Source organism: Dermacentor variabilis, chromosome 7 (assembly GCF_050947875.1).
Source record: "Dermacentor variabilis isolate Ectoservices chromosome 7, ASM5094787v1, whole genome shotgun sequence".
NCBI classification, from domain to species: Eukaryota; Metazoa; Arthropoda; class Arachnida; order Ixodida; family Ixodidae; genus Dermacentor; species Dermacentor variabilis.
In genome coordinates, this window is record NC_134574.1 from 175327543 (window position 1) to 175348305 (window position 20763).

Here is a 20763-nt window from a genome sequence, read left to right on the forward strand (position 1 = left end):
TCTCACACCCGTGCTCTTGGGACAAAGGAACGACAGCACAGTAGTGCAAACAATCACAAGGGCATTTATTGCACCTTTCATAGATCAGTGCCTACTAGCCGAGTTGCTATCCACAAAACATGCCGATGGGCGCGCGACAAATCTAGAAGTCTGACTCACCGCGACCGGAAGCGAGCGAATATGTTCGCCCCATGCTGGATCCCAAGGCCTGGTCGTTCGCGTGTATGGTCACGCGAATCGTGGCGCGTTCGAGGGCGGCCACGCGAGGCGGTCTCGCAGAAGCATGGGTCGGCGCGCACGCGGGAGACGTCCCCGTCGTGCGCCGACCCGCCGGGCAAGAGGGTCGCTGCACGTGCGGCACGGCCGTCCCGCTTGCTGTCTCGAACCCCACAGCCCGAGCGCCTTGTCTCCCGACGCCCGAGTAACCCCGCAGCGGCGCGACGCTCGCGCCATCTCTTGCGCCGCGCTTGTACCACTCCAACCGCCGCAGGCGCCAGGCCACGCGGCGGGCGAAGCCGCCCTGCAGGAGACGAGCCATGCGGGAAAACTAGATCTCAGGGGAGGCGTGAGAGTCACGCATCCCCACAGCAGCAAAGCAAAATTTTCACCTGTGACGGCAAGTGAAGAATTTCCCACGGGCCGAAGTCTGGACGCTTTCCGGAGCTGTAAACCAAGCTTGTGGCGTACGTCGCTGAAATGCGTGATCCGTCCCTGCCAGTGAACTGCGACGGGGTCAGGAAACGAGCCCGGACCTTCGCCTTTTAAGAATGTGCTCCGCCATGAGTACAAGTGGCTGGCGGCAGAAGACCGCAAACTTATGCCAATTGGACCTGTCAAAAGATCCTCCCTGACAACTGCATGTGGTTAGGTGCATTCGGCGTGGGCTGCTGTTCCTCAATATGTCATGGTGCGGCCGTTTGCCAGATGTGGAATTTCACTGGACGACGACACGCTCTGGGACCACAACAGTGATGACGATGGCAGCACTAGTGAGGGCGATGGCACAAGTGAAGACGAGTAGTCCAGTGACCATGCCAGCTACCAATAAATGTTCGTTATGGAATGCGCCCTCGTGTATGCTCTTCTTTCTTTTTCCCCTGTCACACGCGTTATGGGGGGGTCCACTTACATTCGAGGTGACTTACAGTCGTGTAAGTACGGTAGTCCGTGAATAGCACACACTGCTGTGAACATCTCCGCGAAGCTTTTTATTCGTGGAGTGCGAAGTCGCCTTTCTCTCAAATGCTCTCTTTTCAAAAAAACCCTGCTCCTCACCTTTTTTCCTTTTCTGGATGCTTTATTTCTAATATAGCAGATTCCCATATGCGGCTGCTATTGGCTAACAGCTGACATCAATCAAGAAGGGTGTTTGGATCAGTGTGCTTCTTCCCAGTGTTACTGTGTATATTTAATGACGAAGTTTATTAAACATGCTTCAGTAAGTGATAATCTACTTTCAAATTTCGATAATAGTTATGTACATCTGGAAGAAGCTGACAATTGTCTGCTCAGCCACAGCCACCCCCGTAGCAGTTTAACTTTTGCCTTCCCACTTATCGGTGTAGTAGTCGTCAGGTCTCACTAATTTCGACTAGTTTTGGACGTTCAACTAGCCTCTAATCCCGCCAAACTTAAGGCCAGATTACATGCATGTTTGCTAGTGTACATTCACTCCTGGCTGCTCCTGGTTAGGCGCCTTGGCAGACTTATTGATAGCACTTCAAAAATGCGCAGGTTGGATGGGGCTACTATCTTCGTCAAGCTGGTGAAGGACAAAGCCAATCCGTGTTACGTAGCACGGTCAGACGAGCATACGAGTGCAAACACACACTCAAGCCCTGTCATTCACAAAGCAAACGCTCCGAATACGCACTACAGTTGCATGTAGCTGTGGTCTGCTCATAGTGTAGATACCACGGGCGTCCACTGGCCAAGTTCACTGTGGCTCGCTGAAAACAACCACATTTGGCTTATGCATGGGGCTTATGTGTGGTGTGTCCTAGGTACCAAAATCGCAGGTTGTGGTGTCTATGTTAACATCCAAAATCAAATATAAACTACGTGCCACGATGGCTTTCAGTAGGCGGAGTGTTGTGGGCACACCCTACTCCGCCGTAGCCCTCACTGTACAAGGCATTGAAAAAGGAGCGGAAGCCCTATAAAGGACATGTTTGATTGCCAATAATTCCGCTCCTGCTGAACACGTTGAAGTACTTTTTGCAGCAAAGTATTTCTGAAGTAGCTTATTTTACCTTCAAATGCATATCTCCACTACGAAAAACAGTGTCTCAGGGCCACTTTAAATAAAGTCAATTATTTGACAGAGTGGCAGGGACAACGCTTGTTTGTCTGCTGTGGTAGTTCGTGTGCCCTCAGATACTGACAGGAAAAACATGTATAGTAGAACCTCGTTAATTTGGATTTCACGGGACCAAGAAAAATGTCCAAACCGAATGTCGAATTATCGAGGATATCCAGAAGACAGATAACAAATGCTTACTACGTCAGCACGCTTTTATTTAATAAATGAATGCGCAAATCCTGTTTCTATTTCACACAAAAGCAGTGTGGAAGCTGCAATTCTCATCCCATGACTCATCGGCTCACACAGCGATGAGCTGATGATGAGGTTGGCGATCACTAGTGAGCTGATCGCCAACAGATTGTCCATCCAGCATGGTGCAGCCAGTGCTCTTCATCCTCAACAGCTTTGCACAAAGTCAAAATAAAACAACTTTTGGCCACAACCGCTGTGGAGGAAACGTGGTCGCTATCGATGCAATTACGAATGGTGACATCGCGGTGCTGAGGGCATGTGGCCGATGCACACACCGAGTCAGAGCGAGACTACCATTCGCTGCAACAACTGCAGGCGAAAACGCTGTCGCTATCAATGATATCATGGATGGTGACTACAAAATTTTTAGGTACGCAGTCGACGCATGTACCGAATCAAAATTAAACTACTGTTTTTCGCAACTGCTGCGAAAAAAAAAGTGTGGTCGCTATTGACGCGATCATGTGTGGCGACTACATAATAATGAAAGCACACAGCCAACGTGGTGTTATGCGTGGTGGTAAGCACAAGAATAAAAGAGATAGAGAGACGTAATAAGGGAAAGGCAGGGAGGTTAACCAGACTAAGCGCGGTAAGCTGCCCTGCACTGGTGAAGGGGGATTGAAAGAGGAGAAGGAAGAAAGAAGTTCACAGTTTGCACTGTTACGCACAAAGTGTTCATCACTGATTCAGTCACAGGTAGTCATACAGGCTGGTACAAGGATAAAGGCTTTAAAGGCACAAGTAGGCACGAACTATTCCGACGTTGCTGTCTTTCACGTACAATTTCTGCTGATTACTATCGCGATGAGGACTCCGGCACTTCATTTCAGTTGGACATTAGCACCATTTTTGCCTTCTTGCGTTACAAATTTGCGGTGCCCCTCACTCACTGAGCTCCGAAAGTTGGCCGAATTAACCGATGTGCAGCCAAATACGTCCGAATTAACAAGAGTTTGATTACATTGAATAATGCATACGCCTGCCGGGACCAGAGGATGAGTTCGAGTTACAATCGCTGATCAATAAATTGGACATCGATATTCCGGACATGGCCAGTAATTTGGAAAGCTTTGTGGCACTGCCAAAGGCTCTGTAGACGTAATGTGTAAAGACAACTGATATTTCAGACAGCCGCCAGCTTTATATTCGATTATCCGGACATCGTCTGTGGCTGTAGCAAACGCCTGCTCTGCCGCCATTGTCTCCTCTGGCAACTTCGATGAGACATCAAGTATGGCCTCAGAAACACGAAACATCAAGTGCGGCCGTAGAGCATAGAGTTTCTAAACAAATACCCTACAGGGAAATGTGTCACTAGTGTCTACGGGGGCTCTCCTGAGCGTTGCCTCAACCTACATGGGAATGATCGGATTGACTTTGATCTTTAGACTAGTGGCGTTTGCTTGCGGCGCAGTAAATGAAGCTATACTCAAATATTATCGAATAAAATCTAATTTGATTTCTGCAGAATATTATATAATGCACAACACAATACATAAACTTTGTATGACTGTGAGCACGGTTTGCCACCAGAGCACATCAGTGTACGCATTCTCCTGCAATTCTGTTCCCGATTTAGCACCGGAGAATAATGATTTATTCATTTTTCGTACAGCAATAACAACCATGCATGTACCTATATAAAAATATTCATCTGGTATTTATGGAAAGTTTGTAGTGCAAAAAGTTTGTAATGCAAAAAAATGTTGCGCCTTTGAGAGGAATGCTACAAGTGTGGTCTGCTACGATGCCTACTCGCTGCGAACGTGATACTTTTCTCGCAGGCGAAAGGCACTTGCAAACTCTCTTGCTCTTTCGAAAGGCTGTGTCGGTTCTTCTTCTTTTTCTTCTTTGACTTCCTTTTCTTTGTTCGTTTCCTTTTTTTCTGCGCCTTTTCTTTTTCTTTGCGTCATCATCTTCCACGACATACGCAGCAATAGTTGTCCTGAGCGGGTCGCCTGCACTTAGAATGTTAGCTTTCGCATTGGCAAAATCTTTGTTCACAGTGTCTTGAACAAGTCCTGTTACTGGCTCCAGTAAGAGACAGGTAGAACGCAGACAAACAACATCCGGCCTGTTGACTAAACTGACAACTACGGTTTGGGGTCCTGGTGCTTTGGTGTACTTAGACGGCGTGGGCATGCTGGACGTGTCCTTGTACATGGGGTCCACTTTGACAAATGACTGAGTGTTCGTCGACGACGCCTCCTGTCCCGTAATGCCGTCCTGATGGGAGTCGTCAGCATCGATACCGAGCGCAGTCGCAAGGAGATTGAAGACTTCGCTTTTCGGTTGTTCTGTTGAAGGTTGCTGGATTACTTGAGTAATGTTTCATGGTGCTGGATTGATGATCAATGTGACGTAGGATGCCGCGGCTTCTTCCGTACCTTCAACTGCACGAATGGTGGGCTCTTCTACAATGGTGGCGACGGGTGGAGCTGTCATGAGTCCCCTGTGATGTCCTTGGAAGCTCTCTTGGCCAAATGCGCCATCCTCGTTTCCACCGAAGTAGTCTTCAAGAATAACTGTTTCTTCAATAGATTCCACATTTTCTTTCCCTGGAATTATGACAGAATGTCGCTTCTCTTCAAATTTTAAGTGCCTCTTCAAGTGCTGAATCACTTCCTCTTCTCTCTTGGTTTCTTTCTCAGGGCACTTTATGCCTAGAGTTTCAATATCCCAGAAATGTCCGAGTTCTTTCTGTATTTCAGAATTATCCATGTTGACGTCAAGTACCATTGCGGTTGACTTCTCCATTATTGTTGCTGATATCTTAGCTTGACCTTGTACTGTCCAGCCGAATATGGTTTCTGCTGCCTTTCAACCTTTCTTCTAGTCTTCAGATCCCACCTGTCATTACTTTTCAATACTGGTCTGATCCAATAAGTAATCCGATTTCCATGCATGATGTGCTTCTACATAAACCGTCAGCCAGCTTAAATCTGTCCTCTTCATACTTCTTTAGCAGTGATATAGGCAGGAACGGTAATCTTTTCTTTGAAGTTATGTCTACCTCCAGTGCTTCCAATAACACTTCTTCACTACTGTAGGCACTCTTCAGTTTAACTTCAACCAAATTCATGACTATTTCATTTTGACCTCCTCCGAATGAGTTGCAGAAACGAGACGAGACAGCTGCGTTCGATGCGAAAGAAATCAAGATTATTCTTCTCTTCTCGTTATTGCTTTTCTAGTGCACGTGCGTTTGGAGCCCGCTGTCTTCTTCTTTCCCATCTTGTCCGCTCCCATGAGTTTCAATAGCTTTCCTTTGCGTTTCTTCATTTCGGTGCCCCTGCCCCATAAAAGGAATAAGTCATTGTTGCGGCGCAGTGAATTGTCGCATGGTGAAACTTCGCTTTTGTTACTTCTTTTGTGTAAAGTGATGAGCCGTGGGAGGCTTCAGTTGCCATATACTCTTACTATATTAATGCGATAGCAATGATATGGACACTATATGGTCCATATAATTATATGGTCGCCGTTGCTCTCATGTTTCGTATAAAGTCCAAGGGTGATAACATCATGACTGTGCGCCGCATGCTGTGTGTGCAAGTGAAAGCGTAGGGGGGGAAGGGTGACGATTGTGGCTCGGGCTTGTGTGCGCAAGAGAGAGAAGCGTGGAGCAAGTGCGCCACCTTCCGTCGCGCGTGATACGTCAGGGGGAGGGGAGGGAGGAGTGGTGGGCCTTAGGATTCTGTGATCTGTGATTCTGCAACATGTTTATTTCCCTTGTTTGATGCATTATATGTATAGTGACTTTTTCTTAGATAATTAGGTTTATTGGAGACTTATACATATATTTAAATATCTTGTTGCGAGGTTTAGTGTATACGTGCAGTGAACTTTGTTTCCAGTGAAACTTTTTGCGCTTTACCAAGCTGTATCTTCGCATTGGTATATTTCATTGTATCTTCGCACCTCTAATGTCCGAGGGCGAGTCAAATGAAAAGGAGCCAACCCATCCTGTGCAATAATGGCTCGGTTCATTATCTGCGAGGCATGCGCATAGCACACAGGCCTCTCTCATTTACAAAAGTGACACACAGGCGTGAGGATAAATGTTCTTTAATGCTTTCATACACTGGTTTGGACACGTTTGCGTGACGTAATGGACACTCCAAAAGTTGAACGGCATGGTGTCGTGAGGTTTTTGACAGCTGAAGGTGTTTCCCAAAAAGAAATTAGTCGCCGTACGGCTGCCGTGTATGTTGAACATTCTATTTCATTGGGAACTGTGAAGCATTGGAGCAAACGGTTCAAAGAAGGACGTGAAAGTTGTAAATACGATGCAAGACCAGGCCAAAGCCGCCGTGCAATCACCCCCAACACAATTGCAAGGGTTGATGAGCTGATTAGATGAGAACGGAGGATAAGCATCTATAATTTGGCAGGGCGTGTGAACTTCAGTCATGGTTCAGGTCGCACCATAATTCATGAACATCTCAGTTATTGGCTTTTGTGTGCGCAATGGATGCCCAAGATTTTGAACCACGGCCGGAAGACAGAGAGGTTTGGCGTTGCCTTGCCTCAGCTGTTCTGGTATCACAATGAGGGTGATGACTTCTTGTCTGCAATTGTGACTGGGGACGAATCATGGTGTCACTATAACGAGACTGCAACACGATGGCAACACTTACAGTGAAAACATTAGAATTCACCACCCCCTAAGAAAGCAAAGGCTGTCATTTCTGCCGGAAACGTGTTGTTGACTTTTTTTTCGATCATCAGGTGCCATTACTGATTGAATTTGCTAAACCTGGAGACACTATCAATCGTTTCCAATACAGTGGAACCCCGTTCATACATTTTTCACCGGACCGGGGAAAAAAAACGTAACAGCCGGGAAAACGCAACAGTGAGGAAAGCTCCGAAAATGAATGAAAAAAGTGCAGCTTCAACTATAGACAATTTATTTCCACAGAGTGTGCTTAGGAGTTAAAAAATTCCAGAATGGTGGCTTGCCGTTTCTTTCGCTCACTAGAAACCACCACACGTTTCTCAATAGCCTGGAAGGCCGCATTGCTGTCAGCGTCGCTGTGAGGTGCGACATACCTGCGGAGGAGGTCCGGAGCCGCGACGGCTTCTCCAAAGCTAGGATTTGGCAACTCCCCGGCATCATGCGGCTTGTGCTCCTCCTCGTCACCACGCCACGGCAATGGCAACGGACGAAGGAACATCTGCGGGAAATTTTGCCCTATTTGGCGTAGTCATGCTAACGTGCTAACGATTGTTTAGTATTGCTGCGGAGCGAGCGTGTCCGAGCAGTCCGGTTGCGCGCGGCGCGGTGTGATTTCGCGAGAAACGTAAACAAGAGAGGAGAGCTGGTCCGATAGGCGGAGCAACGCCAACTGCCGCCTTCACTTTAGCTTCACAAAGAGTGACGTTTGGGCCTCTCCGCCTCTCCAGAGTTTCCTTCCTCCGTGAGTCGACCCGTCCAAAAACCACGCGGTGACCGTAATCACAGTGATGATAGTGAGAGCATTTTTCACGAATGGCCACTTAGTGGCGGCCTCTCAAACTGGCGTGCGGCTTCTTGCAGCCAGTTCTATAGCCAAGCCCGGCCAAGCCTGGCCAAAACTCGTCAAAAGCCAAAATGGTGGTTGGAGCGCGTTGCCTACTTTAGCCCAGGCGGGTTCGGGGTGCTAAGTTGTGACATATCATGCGGGAATGTTTTCAAAGCTACTACGTAACAGCGGGGTTCCTTATACATTGGATCCTGTGGAAGCTATGCCGGGACCGGATGAAAACGACGTAGCAGCCGGGAAAACACAGCAGTGAGGAACGTAACAGCGGGGTTCTACTGTATTGTGAAATGCTGGATTGGCTGCGTGTCGCAGTCAAGAACAAACTACATTTAAAATTGACAAATGGGGTCATCTTGCTCCATGACAATGCCATTCCCACGCCGCTGATGTGTTTAACACAGAACCGGCAAAGTTCAAGTAGGAAAGGCTGCAACATCCGCCATACAGCCCGAAAATGTCGCTTTGCGACTTCCACATTTTGGGGCAATTGAAAAAACAGCTCAAGGGAAATAGATTTGTGTAGACAATGACGTGAAAGAGTTGGTTACACACTTTTTGAAGCAGCAACCCAGAGAGCTTTATGAGACGGGAATCATGCGACTTGTTAGTCGGTGGGACAAGCCCACCTCGGTGCTCAGTCTGCGCTCAGTCTGTGCAGTGCTAAGCAACATGCAAAGCCCCTTAATTCTAGAATGTGAACAGTGACATTTTTCAACTCTTGTGTCTTGTTGAAGCAAGCCTAGCGTTGTTGTATTCAGTCCTTCTGCTGCTTCACTAAAAATGGCAGAAAAATGTTGAAAATAGAAGTTGTCCAGCACACTTTTCATGTCCTTTCATTCTTCCTCACAGAAACGCAACCTCTGTACAATGAGGAAGTGGGGTCCAAACACTACAAAGTCTGCCCATTGCGTCTGGGTCACACCCATGAGGCCAAGCATTTGCATATAGTATGCATGGTCCTTAAGAGTAGCTCTGCAGTTCTCGTCAAACTCGATTAAAAAGTCCTGAGGCAGGAGGTCTTCTTTCATGGCATCCCTCAGTGAATAGGGGCACTTCACTTCCACGGTACCCCACAGGAAGGGCTCACAGGGGTCAAATGTAATCGCATCTGGTGACGTGCCCAGCCATGCCTTTGTGAGATTGATGAAAATTCCACAGTTAAAAATATTGTTACATGTAGAAAGACACAGACGAAAGAGGCTATTTACAGGCTATTTACACTGGACTGGAGCCAGAGCACCAGGCCGACATTCACTCGCGCCAAGGGCACAGACCCACTTCGTCGTCGTTCTCGCGGCGGCTCGTCCCTTGAGCATTGCTCGATGATATCGTAATACTTCCCCCCGGCTGCAAAAGCGCCGTCACGGTGCTGTTAAATATCCAAGGGGCGTGGAGAGTTGTAGGGTTTGAGTCGGGCGACGTGGACAATGTCACTGGGCGAGAATGGGTGGTGAGGAGAAAAGAGTAACGAGACGATAGAAGGCGGTGGCTTCTGCAGTACCCCACGAGAATTGTACGCCTTTCTTCAAAAGATTAGTAAGGGGTCTAGCAATTGCCGCAAAATCTTGAATAAAACGACGAAAGTACGAGCATAGCCCTACAAAACTTCAAACGTCTGCGGCTGTCTTCGGAACCGGAAAGTCTCGGACAGCGTGAGTTTTGTCGGGATCAGGCTGTACTACGGAAGCATCAATGAGGTGGCCCAGAACAGTAATTTGGCGGCGGCCGAAATGACATTTGAACGAGTTAAGTTGCAGCTTCGCCTTTCGAAATACATCAAGTATAGCTGTTAGACGCTCAAGGTGAGTGTCGAACGTGGGCGAGAAGGCGATGACGGGTCGTCGAGGTAGCAGAGACATGTGGACCATTTGAAACCTCAAAGCAAGGAGTCCATCATACGCTCAAAGGTGGCAGGGGCGTTGCATAATCCAAACGGCATCACTTTAAATTGGTATAGGCCATCAGGTGTGATGAACGCGGTTTTCTCTCTGTCCATATCGTCAACAGCAATCTGCCAGTATCCAGATATCCAGAACAAAGATCAATAGAAGAAAAATAGCTGGAACCGTGAAGGCAGTGAAGGGCGTCGTCTATACGGGGGAGCGGGTAGACGTCCTTCTTAGTAATGTTGTTCAGATGACGGTAGTCTACACAGAAGTGCCACGTGCCATCCTTCTTCTTAACCAACACTGCAGGTGACGCCCAGGGACTCGAAGAAGGCTCAATGATGTTTTTGTCTAGCATTTTGTTCACTTCACTTTGAATTACTTGGCGTTCCGACGCAGAAACTCGATACGGTCATCGGTGAATAGGAGTAGCATCGCCAGTAAGAATCCGATGCTTGACCGCGAGCGTCTGGCCTAAAGGGCGATCGTCGAAGTCGAAAATATCTCTGTAGGACAATAATACTTGGTAAAGGTCTTCAGCCTGTGCAGAAGACAGGTCCGTCGCAACCATTTTCTGTATCTTGGGATCGGCGGCCAAAGCTTGCACGATGGGCCTGCTAAGCTCACAAGAAGCACCGGTCGATAAAGTTGCCACGTGATGGTCGCCGAGACAATCAACGTTGGCAAGGCAAATACCTTGCGGTAGAATTTGCTTTGCCAATCCAAAGTTAAAGATAGGCATGAAAGTGCGGTTTGCAGTAATAGTAAGTATACTGTGAGGCACGGTAATGTCCGACTGGAGTGGAATGTCGGGCAGAGGAGTGACGAAGTACTCGCCATCAGGGACTGGTGGGAAAGACAAGAGTTCAATATAGGCTATTGATTTTGGCGGCAGGCGAATAAAGCCGGTGGGGCGTAGGCAGCTCTGGGGTGTGTCAGAAGGTTCTGCGAGAATCAACAACTCAAGGCGAAGGGTACTGGCAGAGCAGTCAATAAGAGCAGAATGCGTGGAGAGAAAATCGAGGCCGAGAATGAGGTCGTGGGCGCAATGAGCAATCACGGTGAAAAGGACAGGAGTGTGGTGGCCGGCGATGCTAACACGTGCCGTACACATGCCGATGATAGGCACAGTACCGCCATCCGCAACGCGGACGACGCGTGCCGATGCTTGGGTGAGGAGCTTGTTCAGTCGTCGTCGGAAGGCAGCACTCGTAATAGAAAGATGTGCCCCTGTATCAATGAGTGCCATGACAGGATAGCCATCAACGTCAAAAAGGTTTTGGTTCATGCTTAACGGGAGCAGAGGATTTGAGGGCAGTGTCGACAGCGCAGCTTCACCTCCAGAAGCTGCAGTGCCTAGTTTTCCGGCTGGGCCCGGGAGGCGATAGGTGGCGAAGAGAAGCGGCGGGGTTGGGCCGAACAATACTGATGGCGTCGAGGTGAGGACGAGTGGCTGTAGGGAAGGTTCAGAGCAGGGGCATCAGCAGCAGTGGGTTCATGGCGGGTGGCATAGGGAACAGAAGGTCCAAATTGCGGGAATAAGTGGCGGCGTATGTCCGAGGAGGCGGTGGCCATCGGTTGCGGCAGTGGCGAGCGACGTGGCCGATGCAACAGCAGTGGAAGCAGATTGGTCTGTCATCAGGGGCTGCCATTCGGACGGGTTGCAGCAAGATGTGGTAGAAAAGGACTGTTGGGGACGAGGAGGGCCGGTAGAGAACTGGGGAGCGCTGGGTTGAGATGTTGAACAAACGGAGTTCAGGCCCGTGTTCTCAAATTCCTGTCTGACTATGGCCTGAATCATCGCAATCGTGGTTGCTGGCGGATCGGGAGGCATCGTGGAGAAAGCTGGCGAACAGGCGGCCTCGAGCTCGCGGCGAACAATACGGGTGACGTCGTCACAGGTGGTGGCCTGACGCGGTCGACCCTCAAATGTCAACGTAGCAGCGGTGTTGGGTAGCCGCATGATGTGGCATGTGATACGGCGGCTCTTGGCTTGTTCAAGGCGACGGCATTCTTTAATGATGGTGTCAATTGTCGAGACGTTGCCGAAAACAAGCAAATTGAAAGCGTTGTCGGCGATGCCATTAAGAACATGTGACACTTTATCTGATTCAGACATAGCATCGTTAGCTTTACGGCATAGAGCCAAGACGTCGAGGATGTATGAAACGTACAGCTCTGTAGATGTCTAAACACGAGACGCAAGAGCCTTTCTCGCGGCAGCCTTGTGGCCATTATCTTGTCGTCATGCGTCTGGTACCACATGCGTGGGGTGCCGCCAAGGTAAAAGATGATGCCGCCAAGGTAAAAGCATAATGGTTGGGTCCCACCTGTTATTAGTGCTGGCATGTTCATATAGCTTGATCCATTCGTCAACGTCCTGTCCCTCCAGGCCAGAGAACACACCAGGGTCAGGATGTTGGGCAACCGTGACGCTTGGAGCAGTCAGACCAGCCGAAGCCGTTGCAGAGGTGGGCTCGTCACCGGGAGGCATGGTGGCAAGCTTGATGTACCGACCACTCCGGAGTTCTGTGGCGAGGACGGATATCGCTGACCTCCACCAGAATGTTACGTGTAGAAAGACACAGATGAAAGAGGCTATTTACAGGCTATTTACACTGGACTGGAGCCAGAGCACCAGGCCGACATTCACTTATGCCAAGGGCACAGACCCACTTCGTCGTCGTTCTCGCGGCGGCTCGTCCCTTGAGCATCGCTCGATGATATCGTAATAATGTCAACAAGATGGCCTGCAGCAGTCATAGCGTCTTTGTATCGCAGGGCTGCGTCACTTTCACTTGCAGTTCCATACCTGAAAGAAAAAGTTTACGTCAGGAACGTGGTGCTTTTCTCAGATTTATGTGAGTGTGAGCAACAAATAAACATACCTGGCAGCTCTAACACAAGAGAGGTCCTTCATAGCAGTTAGGTTAGCCAGTCCTTTCTCAGTCCAATTTTTGCAACTCATGATGACGCCAAAGTTGGATGATGTTAGCTGATGGCTGTGTGCCTGAAACCATGTCATACTCGGTCTTTGTTTTCTGGAGGCCCCTTCTAGTCGCTGGGCTTCAGCAGGCGTAACAACTATCCCCTAAAAAATGCATAAAAACAATTTCTTAGCTTGTGGCACAACTGGTACTCATATACTGCTTGCTACAAACACTCCATTATGTGGTACTTGTCTTAAACATAGTTTTTAGCTTATAATAGACATAGATGTCTTTACTGCAATTAACTAAACGTAGAAGTGACGAAAAGACATACCTTAAGCACTGCCGCAGTAGCTCCATCCACTGCATAAGGGACCTCCCAAGATGTCAGGCCGCTGAAGCACACAAAGGTTTAAGGTGTCTCCCACAGCTGCGCTTGCCTGCTTCTCAAGTCATCTGACATGAGCACAGAAAACCCCCGCGGCACAAGCGATTGTTGGTAGCTTAGCAGACAGCCTTTTATCCGCTTGCCATATGTAGTTTCGACTGCTTCACTGAAATTGGCAGCTTGAAGCACACACAAAACGTTCCATTCCATTCGGTGTATTCAAGGCATCAGCAAATTCTTTTATGTCATTTTCTTGCTGCTCTAGTGGCTCATTTGCAGCCTGGCCATTGTATACCTTTGAGGTGCGAGGAACAGCTTGCCTGCCTTCTGCAACTTTTCACCAGTCGATCTTTTGGACACTGGCTGTTCGTAGTGGATTTGTTCTTGGCACTCGCCACTGCTGAGGCAAATCAGTGCATGACATATGAGCTGGTGCCTCAAAGAATCCTTTTTCCTGAAGCAGCACCACAATCCTTAGCACTGTTTGCAAATGGTTGCACACATACTTGCCAGCAGGACATTCGCATCAACTGCCAAGTACGTCACCTTACAATGGTAAGGCTGCTGAAACTGCGTAAGGTGGCTTCGTCTTCTTCTGACTCCTGTGGCAGCTGGCCCTCACAAATACCACATTGTCACTGAAATAAAGGCAAAAGTACTGGCATCAGCATTTCTTGCATTACTACTGCAGCCTGACCCCAAAGAATATTTAAGGGGAGAGAACAGCGCAACAGGATGAAAACCAAGAGACAGTACTGCATTTCGTAGCACTGTCCCTTCGTCCCCCTCTTGTGGGGTTGCTTTATCCCCTGCAGTGCAATACCTGCAAGCCTGAAACAGTACTGCATTATACGGAAGGACTGCCTGGGCGTTGCAGTGCGCCTGACGTAGTAGAAGCACACTCTCTGCGAGGAAGTTTTACAGTCTACATAGTTAAAGTGTGGGAGCTTAGGCGAGTTGGTGTTTCAATATCGACATGTTTGCACAGTGCAAAAGACGAGGACTGAAAGAAGAACACAAACAGCGCCTGTGTTGTGTTCTTCCTGCAGTCCTCGTCTTTTGCTCTGTGCAAACATGTCGACATAGTTAAAGATATGCCGTGAAGCTGCAAAACGCCTGCACAATGACAGCAGATTCTGTGTTTACAGCAATTCCGCGAAGCCAAGAGCCACTGCGCGCAGCGCGGGCACAGCGAGCCCTATGTGAAACTTTGAAACAAGCTACACCTTGTACCGCAACAGCAAAGCAAGGCCAAAACTGCAATTATCTGGTTACTCATCTTGCTGATATGCACCTTAAACCGGACAACATGCACATGATGCTTGCACGACACTTCAACACCCGAATCTTGCGTGTGTTCTTTCCTGCGCGTGACTTTAAATGGCTCTTTCAAAGCAGCACGTAGTTAATCAGAAAGACCCACACAGCAACCCGCCAGCGTAAAACAAAGAGTACACAGCACAATGGGCATCATTGCAGAGTGTTTCTCCGTCGCTATGCATGTGTTTGATCTGTTCGACTTTAAAATCAGTTAACATGCCCAAACGATGTCCAGCTACTTACGTTGCGCAGGATAATTCGCTGACACAGATGTCATGACGACGTAGTTCTCGGTGATGAGCTTGTATGCCTTTCACTGACATTTCGTGGTCGCTGTCAATTGCGACACATACGCATCAATGTGCACCTTCCGAAGCGACGGCAATTTGGTCGTCGCCATCCCGCGAACGCACCGGGCACACGATGCCACTCATTTAGACACAGTCCCATCCAAACAGTGCCTCTATACCAAAAGTGGCTCAGCATTGTAACAGCGAGTCGGAGCTTAGCAAGCACAGTGTGCCCACATGCAGTGGAGAGGCGGCCAGGTGGCCAAGATGGCTTCCCCTGAGATGGTGAATGTCTTCCCAGAGTACTTTTCGAATAAAAACCGAAACTGCAACTCACCAGCAGGTGGCGTATTTTTGCAAGGGGCCTATTCTAAAGTTCATGTGATATTTTCTTTAATTATTAAATAGACAAAAAAACATGGAAGCCTTCACATCAGTTATTTTGGGTACAATTTTTGGGACATACGAGCATATTCTTTCATGAAAGAAGTGCAGATTTTACTTGTCTTCACAGTGCGTGGCGTTCAAGAATTCGTTTGCAGCATCTTTGGCAATGGCAATGCAGTTATTATTAATGTATTTGATCCCTTTACAAATTTTATAACGAGGAGGCTGTGCAATAACGTGAGCCCCCCCCCACGAACGAAATATCTGGCTATGCCACTGTCCTTTACTACAGATGGCAGTAGTTGTCTGATCAGTTGATGAGTCCGGCGCTACCAGAGTCCCAGGCAGCGGCCGATGACGTAGGCACTAAGATCGCTAAAACTTTACCCTGTTTTTTAAACATTACTGGCAGCAGCTCGGCAATCAGTTGTTGCCGCAGTGCTAGCAGACAAGTGCGCGGCGAGTGAGCGCTTTGTTTGTCGAAGGCGCAAATTCAACACGCTCGCTTCACTGAACCCGAACAGCATGCTGCTGGTCAGCCAAGATAGAGTGTGACGCACCCTGTTCCAGCTGCTCCGGCGTTTGATAGGACATGTTCTATTCCTGCGCCAGCGATAGAAGACTGTAGAGCATTCAATTTTTGCTAATATAGCTTAACTGTGCCATGCGTGGATTGCGTCTGCATTAAGCTGATCTATACCGCACCTTTAGCTTGGCCACCCCAATGCGCTCTTCTTTGAGCAGAGGCAGAACGCATTGAGGCCTTGCTGTTGAATGTAGACAACCAGATAGAGAAAACTGGCTGGACTCTGAGAATACTTCACATTAAAAGAATATCGCCGGTGTGCAACAGTGTTGTCACAGCACACAAAGCAGCTAACAAAGTATACTAACTCTGCGGCTAGTAGACGCGCGGGACCTGTTTGCTATGTACTGGAATGGAATACAAGCAAGGAAACCAGACAGCATGGGCGCTGGTTCTCCACATTCGTCACTGTGTGTCACTTCCGCTGGCTGATAATGGCGACCTTTCTTTCAGTTTCAGTAGGGAAAACATTGATTTTTGCAAGCTCTTTGTGACAGATTCACCTGCATTTCAAGCATAAGATTTTGCACAGAGGCCACTGCATGTCTAAATTATCTGAAACTGGGCTTCTTACGCGGTCGAAAATTATGTTGCAGTTGGCCTTTAAACGTAGTGGCACACACAGGCGGCGGCTCCGCTTGTTTCACAGTGCAGCGCATTCGATGCACTGACCTCTCCTCAGTTAAAGCACGTTGGTGGGCTAGTTAGTTAGAATCCATGATAGAGTGTATAAGCGCGACTGAATGAAAACGTAGAAAGAAACTCAGTGCTGCTTCTAGGCCAGTCATGGTTATCGTGTTGCGATCTGTGCTGTGTGCAGTGTTGTGATGGCTGCAAACGTGAAGAAGTCAAAATTGCCGAAGCTTTCGGCATACCACAGAGAACTTTTGAGCACTTTACTCAAAACGAAGAGCAACATTAAGGCCAAGGCAGAGCAAAGCCAGTGCTCAGGCATGCGGCATGTGTGCAAAGCTGCCTCTGAAGATGTTTAGAAATTGCTGCACAAATGATTTGTGGATACAAGGGCCCGGACTATTCCTGTGTCGGCACCGATGTTTCAATAAAAGGACCGTGAACTTTGCATTCTTTCTCAGCGCCGACAGCTTCGCAGCAAACAATGTCAAAGCTCCAGCCATTGGACCAGGGCATGTTCAGGCTAATCTGCAAGCTACAGCTGATCCGCTTGTGAGGCTTCGGATGGCATAAGAGCTCAAGATTGACCTTTCAGGGGTAATTCAAATACTCAAAGTCTGGTGGGACAACCTGAAGCAGTCAACCATATCAAGCTGCTTTCAGCATGCGAGTTTTGTTGCCCGTGCTGAAGAAGGTCCTTAGGAAGCCACCAAAGATGCAGCCTTAGATGGCTTAGAAGAAGAACGCCAGCTCAAAGAAACATGGAGCTCCTTGGAGCATTTCGTTCGTGCTGAGCCAGACAGCATGTGCATTGATGACTTCGTCAGCAGTGACGACACTATTGGAACCATGGCTGAGTTGATGGATGCAGAGATCGCCATGGAGGTTACTGGTGAGCGGCGGGCCGAAGAAGCTGCTGAACACGATCCCGCAAGCCCTGATACTACACACGCTCTCTACTTTGAGTGAGGCTGGGGCTGCCTTGGCTCTTGTACGGTACTACTACGGTGCTATAGAAGATTATTTGGATTATGTAGACGAGGCCGTGGTTAAGCTCATGGGTCACCAATAAGAAGCATGCTATGATGCTGCAGTTCATTAGCCCAAAGCAGTAAATTATTTGTTTGATGCTCAGGTGAGTATTCACTGCACCATGAGTCATTTACAGTCATCGATGGATTTTTTGGACTCCAAAAATTCGGACTTGATGGATATTCTGGATTTCATAAATGCATCGTCAGGGTTCCCATAGAGCTAATGCATTGTTACCGATTTTTCAGATGAATTTAGGCCCCGAAGTTGGATTTTCTAGGCTATTCTGGACATGCTGCCATTTGCTTCGAGGTGTAACATAGGTGCGGACGTGTACAAAATAGCGCTAATGACCCCTCTTTGATTTCACAACGTGATGCAAACTTGACGTTTTGCCTAAGAAACCGAAATGAATTCGCTGAACCTAACGTTCTTGATGTAGCAAAGCGGTTTTCCTCAGCAAAAACGAAGCAGCTAGCTCGAAGCGCATGATTATTCCATCCAAAATGCTTCTCGCCTCCGTCGTCTGCTGCGTACAAGCTATCATCTGCCTCATTAGCGTTACGGTTTCATTTTAGATGGCTGTCCGTTGCATGATGCCACTTGCGCCACTCTCTAAAGGCAGAGAAAAAAAGCTACGTGGAATCAGTTGCAAGTGCGATCCAGAGTGTACAGTCATGCTGCAGTGCGTGTAATTGGTTTCTGTTCATTGGGCGTAACCGTTCACGGCGACCGCAGAGTCTGTCTACCCGTTTGGAACTGCTAGGCTACACTCATAACAAGTGGTGACGTGGGAAAAAGCATTAACGTTTCTCATTTATGTTTCTTTAAGTGTGAAATCCTTCAAGCTTCGCGTGCGTCGCCCTTCCACGCCCACTTCTATGCAGGTTAGTTTGTCTAGTGAATTAGACGCAACAGCTCTTCGACATGCAGATGTTTTGCAACCTTGAAGCATTCGATGGAGGAGATGGAGATGTGTGACTTTGCTATGTTGAACACCTTGAAGCTTTCTTCATCATCCATGATATTGCAGCAGAAACTAAGATGTCAGTCTTCTTTAGTTGCTGTGGGCAGAAGATGTATGCTCTCTTTTGGGATCTCGTTAGACCCGCCCAGCCGAAAAAAAAGAAAAAAAAACTTTGCAAGAAATTATTTTTTGTTCTGGGTGACCATTACTGCCCCAAAACATCTGCTGTTGTTCAGCATTTTTAGGTTCAACACGTACGTTCGCGCGGAGGGTGAGTCCGTCAGTAACTTCGTAGCATCATTCAAATGTCTCATGGAATATTGCAACTTTGGAACTTAGCTTGGCAATATTGACACGTGTACTTGTTTATCTTTTCCGGGTGACCTTTTTGTCACTGCCTAACAAATGTTATTGCACAGCACAGGACGTGCCTGCATGTATCGGAAGTTTCTGGAATGTTATCAGTGGATCTATCCGCTGTCTGTCACCGAACTTTGTGTGACCTGATTGCATGTATGCGTGACGCGAATAGTGTAGAACTTTGTGGAAGGCACGCGGGTCCCAGCGAATTACTCAGTAACATTCGACAACTGATGTATAAAAGTCGACGTGCTTGACCCGCTGATCAGATTTTGATGATTGCCGACTGTGTTCGCCGCTGTCGCCGTTCTTTAAGTGTAGCCTGTTTTTGTCGGCACAGGCTCACCCAATAAAAGTTAGTTTCGTCTTTCACAGTATTGCTACTGTGTTCTTTATACATCACTGCCACGTGACAATATGTTGAGGGAGTGTATCATGTGCGGCATCAATGACACAACTGTGCAGACGAGGCTGTTCGAGAAAGCGGACCTTATGTATGAAGATGCCGTGAAAACTGCACTTGCCATAGAAGCTGTGAAGAAAGATGCTGATGAGATAGCTAGTTCCAGTGGAAGTTTCCTACCTGCATATAAGGTTGTGGCATCAAAGGGGCGTGTTTCCTGCTACCTCAGCAGGGAGGAACACCTCGCGACCGAGTGCAAGCACATCAGCACTATGTGCAACCACTGCCAAAAGCAGGGACACATTGCTCAAATGTGCAACTCGAAGAGAAAACACACTTAATTGCGGAAGGGAAAGTCTACAAAACTACATGACTCCGCGCCTCCAGCTTATAAAACTTTAAGTGGAATGCACCAAGTCAACATTGTTGACAATGCACCTGCCGTTGTGTTTGACACGTGGCCAGTCGACACCATCATGCCTTCGTCGTGCTTCACTGTGACCATCAGCGTTTGCGGCAAGCCACTGTGTATGGAGCTGAACACCGGTGCGAGAGTGTTTGTCATTACAAAAAAAAAAAAAAAAAAAAAGAAACGTCTTCAGGAGCTACTATCGTCGGTGACTGTCATGCCATCGGATGTGCTCCTACGGAGCTACTCGGGCAAGCTCGCACAAGTTCAACGTGAAGCAGATGTCTCAGTACAGTTCCACAACAGAAAAGCTGTCCTACCTCTGTTCCTCACTGGGGAAGATTCACCAACAGTGCTAGGTTGCAATTGGATTCGAGAACTGGGCATCGACATTGCTGTCTGGGAAGCAGATGTTCATGCTGTTTCAGATGTTAAGGACGTTATTCAAGCATTTCCTGAGGTATTTGAATAGAGCCTTGGAACTTTCAGGGGCCCAAAAGCCACTGTTGATGTTCTGCAAGATGCGGTACCCAAGTTTTGCAAGCCACGCCCCCTGCCCTTTGCGCTGAAGGATGGGGTGTCGCAAGAGCTTCAGCGCCTACAGAGGGAGGGCATTCTCAAGCCAGTTACCTCTTCAGCATGAGCTGCGTCTATTGTTCCAGTGGCTAAGAAAGATGGCCACGTCTGAATTTGTGGAGATTTCAAGATTGCTGTTAATTATGTGGCCACGTTGGAAAAGTACCCAATTTCGAGAATTGAGGACCTGTGGGCCATGCTGTCTGGGAGAGAAAAGTTCACCAAACTGGATTTTAGGAATGCCTACCAGCAAATAGTTAATGATGAAGATTCTAGGAAGTATGTTACCATTTCCACACATATGGGGCTATTTCAGTGTATACATCTTCCTTTTGGCTGGTCATTGACACCAGCCTTGTTCCAAAGAGAAATGGAGAATGTTCTTCGAAGACTGCCACATGTTGGAGTATATTTTGATAACATACTTGTAACTGGCCTGAATGATTCGGAGCACTTTCGCAACCTCAGTGCTGTTCCCTCTTGACTTGTTGATGTTGGACTGAAATTGAAG

The 20763-nt window shown here is 48.0% G+C and overlaps 1 protein-coding gene across 4 annotated transcripts in view; it reads left to right on the forward strand.

Moving 5' to 3' along the window:
* Positions 1 to 20763, forward strand: part of LOC142588523 (BTB/POZ domain-containing protein 7) — a 150421-nt gene that overhangs the window by 41317 nt on the left and 88341 nt on the right. The gene's annotated exons all lie outside the window — the stretch shown is intronic.